The sequence below is a fragment of the Pocillopora verrucosa genome, chromosome 7 (genome assembly GCF_036669915.1).
Source record: "Pocillopora verrucosa isolate sample1 chromosome 7, ASM3666991v2, whole genome shotgun sequence".
Classification (NCBI taxonomy): Eukaryota; Metazoa; Cnidaria; class Anthozoa; order Scleractinia; family Pocilloporidae; genus Pocillopora; species Pocillopora verrucosa.
The window spans coordinates 5,107,074-5,117,750 of record NC_089318.1 but is presented as its reverse complement, the minus strand read 5'-3'; the positions used below and the strand labels follow the sequence as shown (position 1 = coordinate 5,117,750).

Sequence of the window (10,677 nt, the reverse complement as noted above, 5' to 3'; positions counted from 1 at the left end):
AAAGGCGTCTCAAGAAGGTATTGAAGCTTTCTAATTATTCGCGCAATCTCTGCCAGAATTAGCATTAGGATCAAGATTTTTTGCATAGCAGCAGTTACCGTTACTATCTTAACTGGTGGAAAGGTTTGATCTGGGACTGACAAAGCATTGCAACTGCTGTTTCCAGGTGTAGGCGAATATTTAGAAGAAAGAAAATTTAGCAATTAAACTTGAGATCTAAGTTCAACGTGTTTGCATAGAAGGTATGTCGAAACTGGAAGAAAGACTTGCATGAAAGATTCTGCACATTGAGTCCAGTATTGCCCACACGATAAGGTCGATGGATATGACGTCTATTCATGGTTCAGTTGAGCTTTCAAACCGTGAATTACGCATTCATTAGCGTTTTTCCTTTGTTCCTTTTTGCTTTGTTTGTGCCGCATTGCGGTTTTGTTTGTTAAGTCCGTAGACAGGAACAGGAAGAGTAGAGGTCTCTCAGTTGACCTCAGTCTCAGAGAGGTAACACGACTATGAAAACATGTATTTCCTGGGAGTTTTATAGACAGTTTTCATAGCCTTATCTCTTCTATTTTCAGTGAGTATAAAGCCATTCATCTGGTCTCAAGCAAGTCTCATTGCGGACCAATTGTGGGGTAAAAACCAAGCTTTGGTAAGTAATGGTTTCCTCGTCAATCAAAAATTTACAAACCTTACTCAGAACAGTCAATCTTAGTTGCGATTCGTTCGTTACTTTCTCGTGTTTCAGAGCTCAGCAAATTGCATCTTAAACGAAAGAAGTAAGATTCTTCGTTATTCTATCTATGGGGCTTTTCAAGTTTATCTTGACGTTTGACGAAGCGCAATTATATGCGACCAGGTTGCGCAAAACGCGTTTCAAGCTTGATTCTGCATTTTCCCTTCATCAAAGCCAGACACAATCCACTATACCAGACTATACCAATACTCTGCAAGCACCTTCCACACTTAGCTGAAAGGTAAATCGTAAATAATAAACTTTAAGATGCACCAGTTTCCTGATCTTAATGTTTTCAACGTCAGATTTCAGAGTTAATATTTCAATATTTGAGTACTTGTTTGTATAACAAATTAAAATCATCAAACTGACTGGGATGGCTGCTAATACTTGTTTGTTTACCTTAAACCTCAAACTGACTGCTCAAGTGATTGTTGAGTCAAGTTTGTACTGCTCAGCCAGCATAAAGATTTTTCCGTCTCTGCCAGCCGGTCTTTTGAAAAGAAATTCTCCGAAACCATGCTACAAACTTACGAATTTCCCTACCTTCTTTGTGTGATTATGCTGGTGATCCTTTTTATCCTGATCAAAGTGGAAGGACCATTGCCCGCCAGGGAACCAGCGGAGAATAATGAACCTCGTGGATCTGTAAGAAGATCTGAGTTGAACAGAAACGGAGCGAGGAGATGGGCCGGAGAGAGTGAAAACTACAGTATTCGACAAAGAAGAAATTATCCCACAGAAAACGATGAACGGTAGCACTGAGAAATGGTTGCTGTTTTATTTTTTCTCTCTAAGTCTCTTTATGGGTAGGAACTGACAACTTTGCTAAACTAAAATTAGCTAAGGAAGGAACCCAGCTCTGAAACACTACTCCGTCTGGCCGAACTCACACTCAATTGCTTTTCATTCGGTGGTAACTACTACAAACAAACTAATGGCGTGGCCATGGGTACTAAAATGGGACCCAGCTACGCCAATCTTTTTGTAGGTTTTATCGAACATCAATTTTTTAGCCAATACCACGGCCCAAAACCTGAACTCTACGGCCTCCTCTTTAACCGTGCTACAGACTTTTTAAAAACATTTCAGGCTTAAAAATCTTCAAGTTAATTGATCGTTTATGAGATAAGCAGGAAAACAGAGACAAAGATAATCAGTTTTCCTATGTTTCCTAGGTTTTATGCAGCGAATTTTATTGAAGTGTAAAGTTTTCCTTTTTTTTCAGAGTAATACACACGTAATTGAAGTATAGCTATCATTTTATAATCTCTTGTAGTTATAAAAGTTCAAGCTTGATTGAGGCCAGCGTTTTGGCTCATTGTACGCGGGGTGTTTAAGTAAAGTTAAAATGGAAGATGGAGTTTGCATAGACGGTAATCAAACGCTAATATTCATTGTGATTCTTCGCTTCGGCTCGTGGTAGACACTTTTTGAGGACATTGGACTCCACTGCCCAAATGCGTGACCACTCAAATAAATTATTTCTGTAATTTATCGCCGATTAATTGCAGGAAGACTTGAGAACTGGGCGAAAACACTTAAAATCGGTGAACAGTGGCAATGATGTATCCCCTGAAATTACACTAAGCATGTCATTTACATAGATCAAGAATAGTAGGGATCTTAAAATAGATCCTTGGAGGACTTCAGATGTAAATAGAAGAAAATCAGATGCCTCGTTATCGATCACAACCCTGTGTCTTCGGCCAGATGAATAAGATCTAAACCAAGCTAACAGGAAACCCTTAATACCAAGGCATTTGAGCTTAACTAAAGTTTTTCGTGGGGTACTCGATCGAACGCCATGGAAAAAATCGAGATAATGACATGTACCTGTTATCTCTCATTTCAAGAGCCCTATTTGATCTGCCAGGCGAAAACCGTGTTGCCATTTCGTAATAAAAGGGGATATAATACCGAAGATCTCAAATTTCTAAAAACTCCACAAGCATTTCTTATCATGTATCCGCTTTTTGGCCCTCGTTGTTGCTTTATTTTTAATGTGCGGGATGTGAAGAATGAGTTCGCCAGACGAATCAAAGTTAATTTAAGAAGCGAAACCTATTAAAATTTTATTTTATCGTATTCCGCTATAACGTCATGTTCCCATATGAAGTCAACGTTTTAAAACCAGCTGTGTCTTGAATCAAACATTAAGCGTCCAAACAATAATAATCGTTTCGAATTAGTTTATCTATACTGAGGGATTCGCATATCGATTAGCAACATGATCCCACAAAACTTACTACTTGTGCGCGAAAAAAGCTTCAAAACCGTTTTAAGGCATCTAGACAATTGAGTTATACTAGAAGTTTGGATCGGTCATCAATATATTAGATTACAGGCCTAGAGGGTTTGTTTTAATGATTTTCTATTTAAGGGAACATAAAAACATGCATATAATTACGGGTCATTTGAACGTTTTTGAAGCTCGTCAGCAAGAATAGCTGAAGTTTTGTTTCGGCCATCAATTAAATTTAATTACTTACCATGAAATTTTGTTCAGTTTTTACTCTGGACAAATTTCTCAATAAAAATCTTTTTCGTTAGTGCTAAAATTTGCCACACATAGACGAGGTGACCATTCTTTGGTTTTTATCGTAGAGATTCTAATCCTATTTAAAAGAAGCACCGTTTACCTAAAACGGCAGTTGTATTGAGTTTTCAGTTCTTTTGGTGGCCTTTTCAGACGAAAAATTTCTTATCACTTTCTATTAGAACTGCAACAGAAAATTAAGGAAAAAGTAGTCTAATATATAATGGTTATAGGACTGAGTTCGCGGTCGTCCGATTTTGTTAATCACTAGTATGAATACAGACCGACTTGGACGACACAAAGTCTTTTTACCAATTATTCATAACTGTTACAATTTCCGAAAAAAACAAATACATTTAGGACAAACATCTCTGGTAAAGACAATGTCTAAAGTAAAAATTCCTTCATTTTGGAAATTTCTCTGTCTTCTTTTTGGATTAGTGGTTGTTGCTATGGCTATTGTAATCAATTTTGTGATTTGTAGATTTAGCTGAGTGGACCAAGTATGATTGGCTGCTTCAGCTGTCCGATTATGGATGTCCGTTTACAGCCAAATGTCCTATTACACTGTTCAAATACAACTGTAAAGAATGATTAGTGAAAAATGAAGCAGCTGATGCACCAATCGCATTTGAGGAAATTGTAATGGTTATGATTAATAATTAATAGGACCGAGTGGAGCCAATTCGGCCTGTAATTATGAACGACAACGAATAAATGCAATATCGGCAGGGAAAAAAGAGGACAAACTTACCTTACATTCGATTACATTCGTCATGCCCCAGCAGATCGCTTTTCCATATGCGGTTTGTATTTTTCGTGGTTTCGGCGAGATAGCCTTCTCGTCATGCCACAAGCAAGCTCGACGATTCGCCACAACATCGAAATATTTCATTTAATGCTAAGCAATTTAATGTTCAGCCAGAGCGTCTGATGCTCTGCAGAGCTAATCGACGTAACGCTACACTATTTGTGAGTGCGCTGTACCATTCGACATTACGCTGAACCATTTTACGCAATGCTACACCGTTTGTACGTACGCTGTGTTATTCGACATTACCCTGAGTCATTTCACCGTTTGTATGTGCGCTGTGCTATTCGACATCGCGCTAAGCTATCTCACGCAACGCTACACCGTATGCCTGTACACTGTACCATTCGACATTACACTGAGCCATTTGACGCTTTGTATTTGCTGATATATTTGACATCCTTGTATTTTTGGTGGCGACGGCCGCCCTTACCTATTGAAATTTGGAGTTTTCAGACGAGCATTCGCTTATTAGTTGTGTTAAGTGTTCACCGGCCTCGTGCGTTGTGTCTTTTTCCGACTTGTCGATATAACAATTTCCCATTTTGAAAAGTAGATTGCAGAGGTCATGTAAAAGCAAAAAATGAATAATCAGTGAATAAAGCAGCTGCAACAGGGAACACGTTACAGCAAAGATTCAAACAAAGTCACGAGAACTCGCGCTAACAGCGAAATGGAAACAAACACCCAGCCCACGCATTCTCAGGGGCGCTGACTTCTATTGTGACTTATTTTATTAAGAAGTCTATTGTCTCATTATCTGCTGGTTTCTTTTTTCTCTGAAAATAGGACAAGATAAAACTCAAATACCAAAATAAGTTTACCTAGAGAGTTGTAACCTTGGCTGTTAAAGAAGTTTTATGTGACAGCAAAATCAAACTATTTTCTATTCACGCAGAGACATTACGAATATTGGCTTTACTGAAGACGATTTCAAAAATGTCTTCGTAGAAAAAATGTTTGACCTTTCAGACGTTTATTAATATGATGACTCACCAGCCTTCTAGTTTACGTTAATTACGACATTGTTGTTTTGTCTTCAAAGTAGGTGCAAAGACTGCCTGAAGGCTTGTAAAGCTACGTACACTCTTTACAGCCTCTGAGAACGTAACAGGCTGGTACGCAAATTTCGTCGCTTTGGACTTGATTTCGTTTGTTAGGTTAGTTTGTTTTATTTTTTAGTGGACGTCGATTTCGTCACAGTGCGCTGAGACTAAATTTGTCGAAACTGTTGATTACTTATTGACAAAAAGTCCCGCAGGCTATAAGTTCGCTAACAACTTTACCTGAAATGTATGGAGGATGGCAATTGGCTGTTTAACCGTATATACATTTCGTGACCGGAAACGAAAAACACGAAGATCAGAAGTATAAAGGCGTGATCCATACCGTCTTTTGTCATTTTCAGAAGTCACACAAGACAATTCGTTCAGACAACTTAGTGCAGGTTCCTTGAATTCTGGCGGCTAAACTGCTTTGGGAGCCATGCTTCTCTCTCAAGCGTGTTTCAACGCAGCTTTTTTGATGTTTCTACTTTGGATCCTGTATTACGTGAGACTGTTAAGCAGAGCTGTTCAGGTTCGAGAGCAGCAAGGGAACAATCGACAACAGACTTCACCAGCGGCGAGGCAATATCGCCGAAGAAGTGAAGAACACCAAAATATTGAGGTCGTTACCAATAAAAAATACCCTGAAGAACAAGATGAACGCCCAAGCTAGGTAAGTCGATTCATTTTTTTCATTTCATTAACGGAACGTAAAGGAAAACAATTTAGGTTGTCTAATAATTGGTTGATCTCTGTTAACCAACAATTTCAATGTTTAAGCTTTACAAAATAGAAGCTGGATCAGTATCGCATGCTGTTGAAGTATGGTACATCAAGAGCTCTTTCCGTTAAGTACATGGCGGTTTTTTAATAGTATTATGTTTGTAAACATACATACATCTTTTCTGACGAATAAAAATTCCGCTGATGCATGTAGTTTGGAAGCCATTTTATCTCGCCAAAACAGTTTAGTTTGTCTGATAATTAGTTAAACCCTGTTATAGTTTTACTTATTGGCATAATCTTATTGAGAGGAGTTTGTTTAACAATCCATGTAAGTGTGATGTTTTCCGTTGTTAACCAATTACACAAATATGTATGCTTCTCTGCTGGTGCATAAGAACTGAGAGCGTAAACAAGATCTGAGACCGTTTCCTATTTATTTTCTCTTTTAGATATGGTGAGAAGAAAAGTGTTTCCTGCGTGCTTTTTATTTCTCATGTGGTTCTAGCTTCGATATTGTTGAAAAAGCGGAGATTTTGTTTAATTCAAACCGAAGGAAGATAATTCGACATTTCGTGGATCAGTCTACCGTGTTGGAATGCTATGGACTTTTTACCTGAGTGACATCGGTACATTTGTTTCATTCTGAATCTTTAATTGTAAAATTTTATTTTATATTGCATTATAGTAGATGGACACTAGATGAAAGAAATATGAAAGAAGAAAGACTGAAACAGTATAATTTCAATGTTTGTACTTCACAAAATAGAAGCTGGAATATCCTGTGCTCAAGTACGCGTATCAAAAGCTGTTCAGGGATTTTTAAACAATGTTTTCTTTGAAATATATCTTAACTGACGAATAAAAATTCTGATGATGCATGTAGTTTGGGGACCATATTATCTCGCTATAAAACAGTTTAGTTTGTCTGATAATAACTTAAACTCTGATTTAGTTCTACTTCCGGTCTTGGTAAGAATGAATGATGTACATTGGAGTAAACAATTCCAAAAGTTATTTGACATAATCTCACTGAGAGGAGTTTGTTTAACAGTCCGTGTGATATGTTTGTTAATACAATTACACAAATCTTCATGCTTCTCTGCTCGGTGTAAAAGAACTGAGAGTGTAAACACGATCTGAGACCATTTCCTATTTATTTTCACTTTAGATATGGAAAGAAGAACAGTGTTTCCTGCGTGCTTTTTATTTTTCATGTGGTTCTAGCGTCGATATGGTTGAGAAAGCGGAATTTTGTTAACTGCATGGTTAAATAAAATTTGCGCTCGAAATAACACAAATGATAATGATTTCTACTTATTTCTTTGCAACTCAAGTGCTTTGGGAACGAATGTAGATTACGATTGACCACAAACAATATCACAGCTTGGTATTAACCTCTTAGTCATTTTGCCTGGATCACCAAACAAGTCATCACTCCAGACGCCAATTTCGGGGTGTGGATGCCTTCCGGCGAAACCAGCTTAATCAAAAGAATCTTAATTTGGAACATTATGTTGGATCGAGAGGTTGTTAAAATCACTGAGATAACTAAAGTCATTGTTGTTTTCTTACATGAGCTTTTTCTACACAAATTTGGCTGAAACGTTTTAAAACCAGCGGTGTCTTGAACAAGCGGTGTCTTGAACAAACATTATATTAGATCACAAGCCTAAAGGGTTTGTTTTAACGATTTTCTTCTTCAAGGAACATGAAAACATGCATTAGCATATGATTACGGGTCTTTTGAACGTTTTAAAGCTCAGTATGAATAGCTGTAGTTTTGTTTCGGCCATGAATTCAAGTTTTACCCACGATAAATTTCTAAAAAAAAACCTATTTCGCCAGTGCGGAAAGGTTTAAGGTGGAAAGGAGGAGATAGTTAATTAAGGATAACAACAATTGTGTTTATTCTAGATCGTTTACATCGCACAAATTTTTGACGTTAACGGCAGCCTGAAAAACCTTAAACATCATCATTCACTAATGATGTCTATTGGTTTCTATGGTGAAGCGTTCACTTAGCCTATTTTTTTCCAGAATTATTCACCATCAAGCGGCACACCAGGATATCAATTTCGAGTGCTTGAAACATTTTTAAAACTTCTGGTGAGTTCGGCGTTGCCGTCCTGATTGCGTAAGGTCTCTAATATTTTAGCCTCCAGCCATTTCGTGAGCTTATTTTCCTCCCCCGTTATCCTATTAGGTTATACTTTAATGACTGCAGAGCAATTAGAACGTTAAGTTCGCATAGCTCTTAATTTACGATATTTAAGCTGATACGTGGCTGGAAATATCGGAAATCATTCATCACCTTCATTTTACTACAGTTTAAGTTCAATTTGTTGCAGCGGCACACTTTTAGGTACTCTTAAAAGAAAATAAAAAAATCTCTTCGCTTTGCACGTGATTTCATTTGGTTTTTTTTATTTATTTTTTGTCGAAATTGAATCAGTTACGTCATTTTAGCTCGTTTGTTTTGAACAACAGTTCATCTTGTATCTTTGAAGCCTGCTCTGGGATTGAAGGCAAATAGCTCTGTCTTTATAAAAATTAAAGTGACTTTTTTATTAGGATGACAAGGTTCAAAAAGTAAAAACCATATAACTTAAGAGCTGACCAAACGTTCAGACATTCTATCTTTGGACAAAGCAACTTTCTAGAGAATATAACGTAGTCTCAAATAAAGATATAATTTTAAAATGGGCTGATATTTCATTCCCATCTCTAATTTAGTAGCACACTGTAGGGAGCTGAAGAATAGTTTTGATTAGTTGATTTTACCGATGGCAGAGTGCTTGTTGGCAAATATTTAAATTTGCCGCACATAGACGAGGTGATCATTCTTTGGTTTATATTACAGATTCTAATCCCGTTTTAAAGAGGCACCGTTTACCTAACACGCCAGCTGTATTGTGTTTTCAGTTGCTTTTGGTGAATTTCGGACGAAGAATTTCTTAAAACTTTCTATTAAAACTGCAACAGAAAATTAAGGAAAAAGTAGTCGAATAAAACCTGAAATTTCGTGATTGTCATTAAAGCTTTTGCTTCCGGGTAGTTTACTTCCGGGTTCCATCTTGAAATTTTTTTTCTTAAAGGTCCTAGGGATGAGTTTGTGTAATCAAAATGGCGGCTTGTTTTGCACCGTAATAAATTTATTCCCAAAATGTTCCAGTGAAGTATGGAAGGTCTACTTGCATACAACAGTGGTCCATCGTCTGAAGAGAGCGATGAGCCCCCGAACAAGAAACCAAAGGTTACGGAATCTGATAACATCGTAATTTACGCGGGGAGCAATAGAAATACCGAGAATGGAAAGTTAGAATCTCGTCTCAAGCCTGGAGAGTAATGTAGATTATTTTCAAATAACCTAACTGAATCAAAGAAGATTATAAATACCTGTAATTCATCGGTGATTACTCAAAATGATTTTTGGGGGCCCTTAATTGATGATAAACACAAAACCCCTCCGTGTGGTTATTTCCGGACAAGTACTGAGAAAAATGCGAAATCTCCAGCATTGTTCAATTCAGGTAACCAGGAAACGATGTCATCTTTGATAAGTTCAGGACCAAACGTCAAACCTTACGTGTCTAAAAGACAAAGAGAGAAATTGGCTCAAGCAACATCCTCATCTCTTATGGCGAATCAGCCGTTACAAGACACTGATTTAACCTTGAGAAATGAGTAATTAAAAGGATCAAATTATCACCCAGATAAAGCTGAATTTCTAAACCTCAAGGAAACAGATCAAGTATACAGACCATCAAAGAAATTGCATCTAACTCTTGAAGGTCACAAACAGGGCGTTAACTGCATCAGATGGAATGTTACAGAGAGTAATAATCAAGTGTTGAGTTGTGGTTATGACAAAACTGCGAGACTGTTTGATGTAGAAACAGGTATTTGAAACATTTATTGTGGTGTATAAACCAAAGTTGTGAACTAATGTACAACTTCACTCTGCATTATGAAAACATTAAGCAGGAGACAGGTGATAAGGTGAGGGAAACAACTTGGTGGAGAGTACTATCTTGTATATATACTCAGGTGGTGCAGCATACTGAAGTGTGTGTGATTGAGGGTGGGTGGGGGAATTTCATTTGGTATATTAATCCTTTACACCCTCATATCAGTATGTATATTCTCCATACTGTTCTCTGTATGTTTTCTAAGGTGCTCACAAGGGGAATTTGGTTAGCAATATAGAGCCTCTTTAGTTGGTGATCATTTCATTCATCCTCATGACCTTAATGTTTTATTCAGGAGTGATAAAGTAAAGCAAAATTTGACATATTTTTTTTAAGGTTTCAAATTTTGGCAAATGTTTAGAAGAAGGAAGATTTAGCAATTAAACTTTGGATCTTAGTTAAATGTGCTTGCATAGAAGATATGTTGGGAAATTTCAATGTGAAGGAAGACTTGCATGAAAGATTCTGCACAATGAATCCAGTTGGTCCACACAATAAATTAGATGGATATGACATTTATTCCTGCTTCAGTTGAACTTATAAACTGTGAATTAAATTTTTTTTCCTTTGTTCCTTTATGTTTTGTGTATTCTGCATATTTTTCCTAGGAGTTATATGCACAATTTTCATTGCCTTATTTTTCTACTTCCAGTGAGTACAAAGCTATTCAGCTGGTCTTACAATCACATTATCTACACGCAAGTCTTATTTGGACCAATTGTGGAGTAAAACTAGGCTTTAGTAAGTAAGGAGGCCAGTTTTAATTTCTTCCTGTGCTCTGGTTGGGAAGTTAATTCTAAGTGCAGTTTTCCTACAAACAATGCAAAGCTTTCCCATGAGTTGCTGAATTCCTA

At 37.1% G+C, this 10,677-nt stretch overlaps 1 pseudogene; it reads left to right on the top strand.

Moving 5' to 3' along the window:
• Window positions 1–8,969: 8,969 nt before the first annotated feature.
• LOC136282431 (uncharacterized) lies at window positions 8,970–9,762 on the top strand (annotated as a pseudogene).
• The last annotated feature ends 915 nt before the right edge of the window (window positions 9,763–10,677 follow it).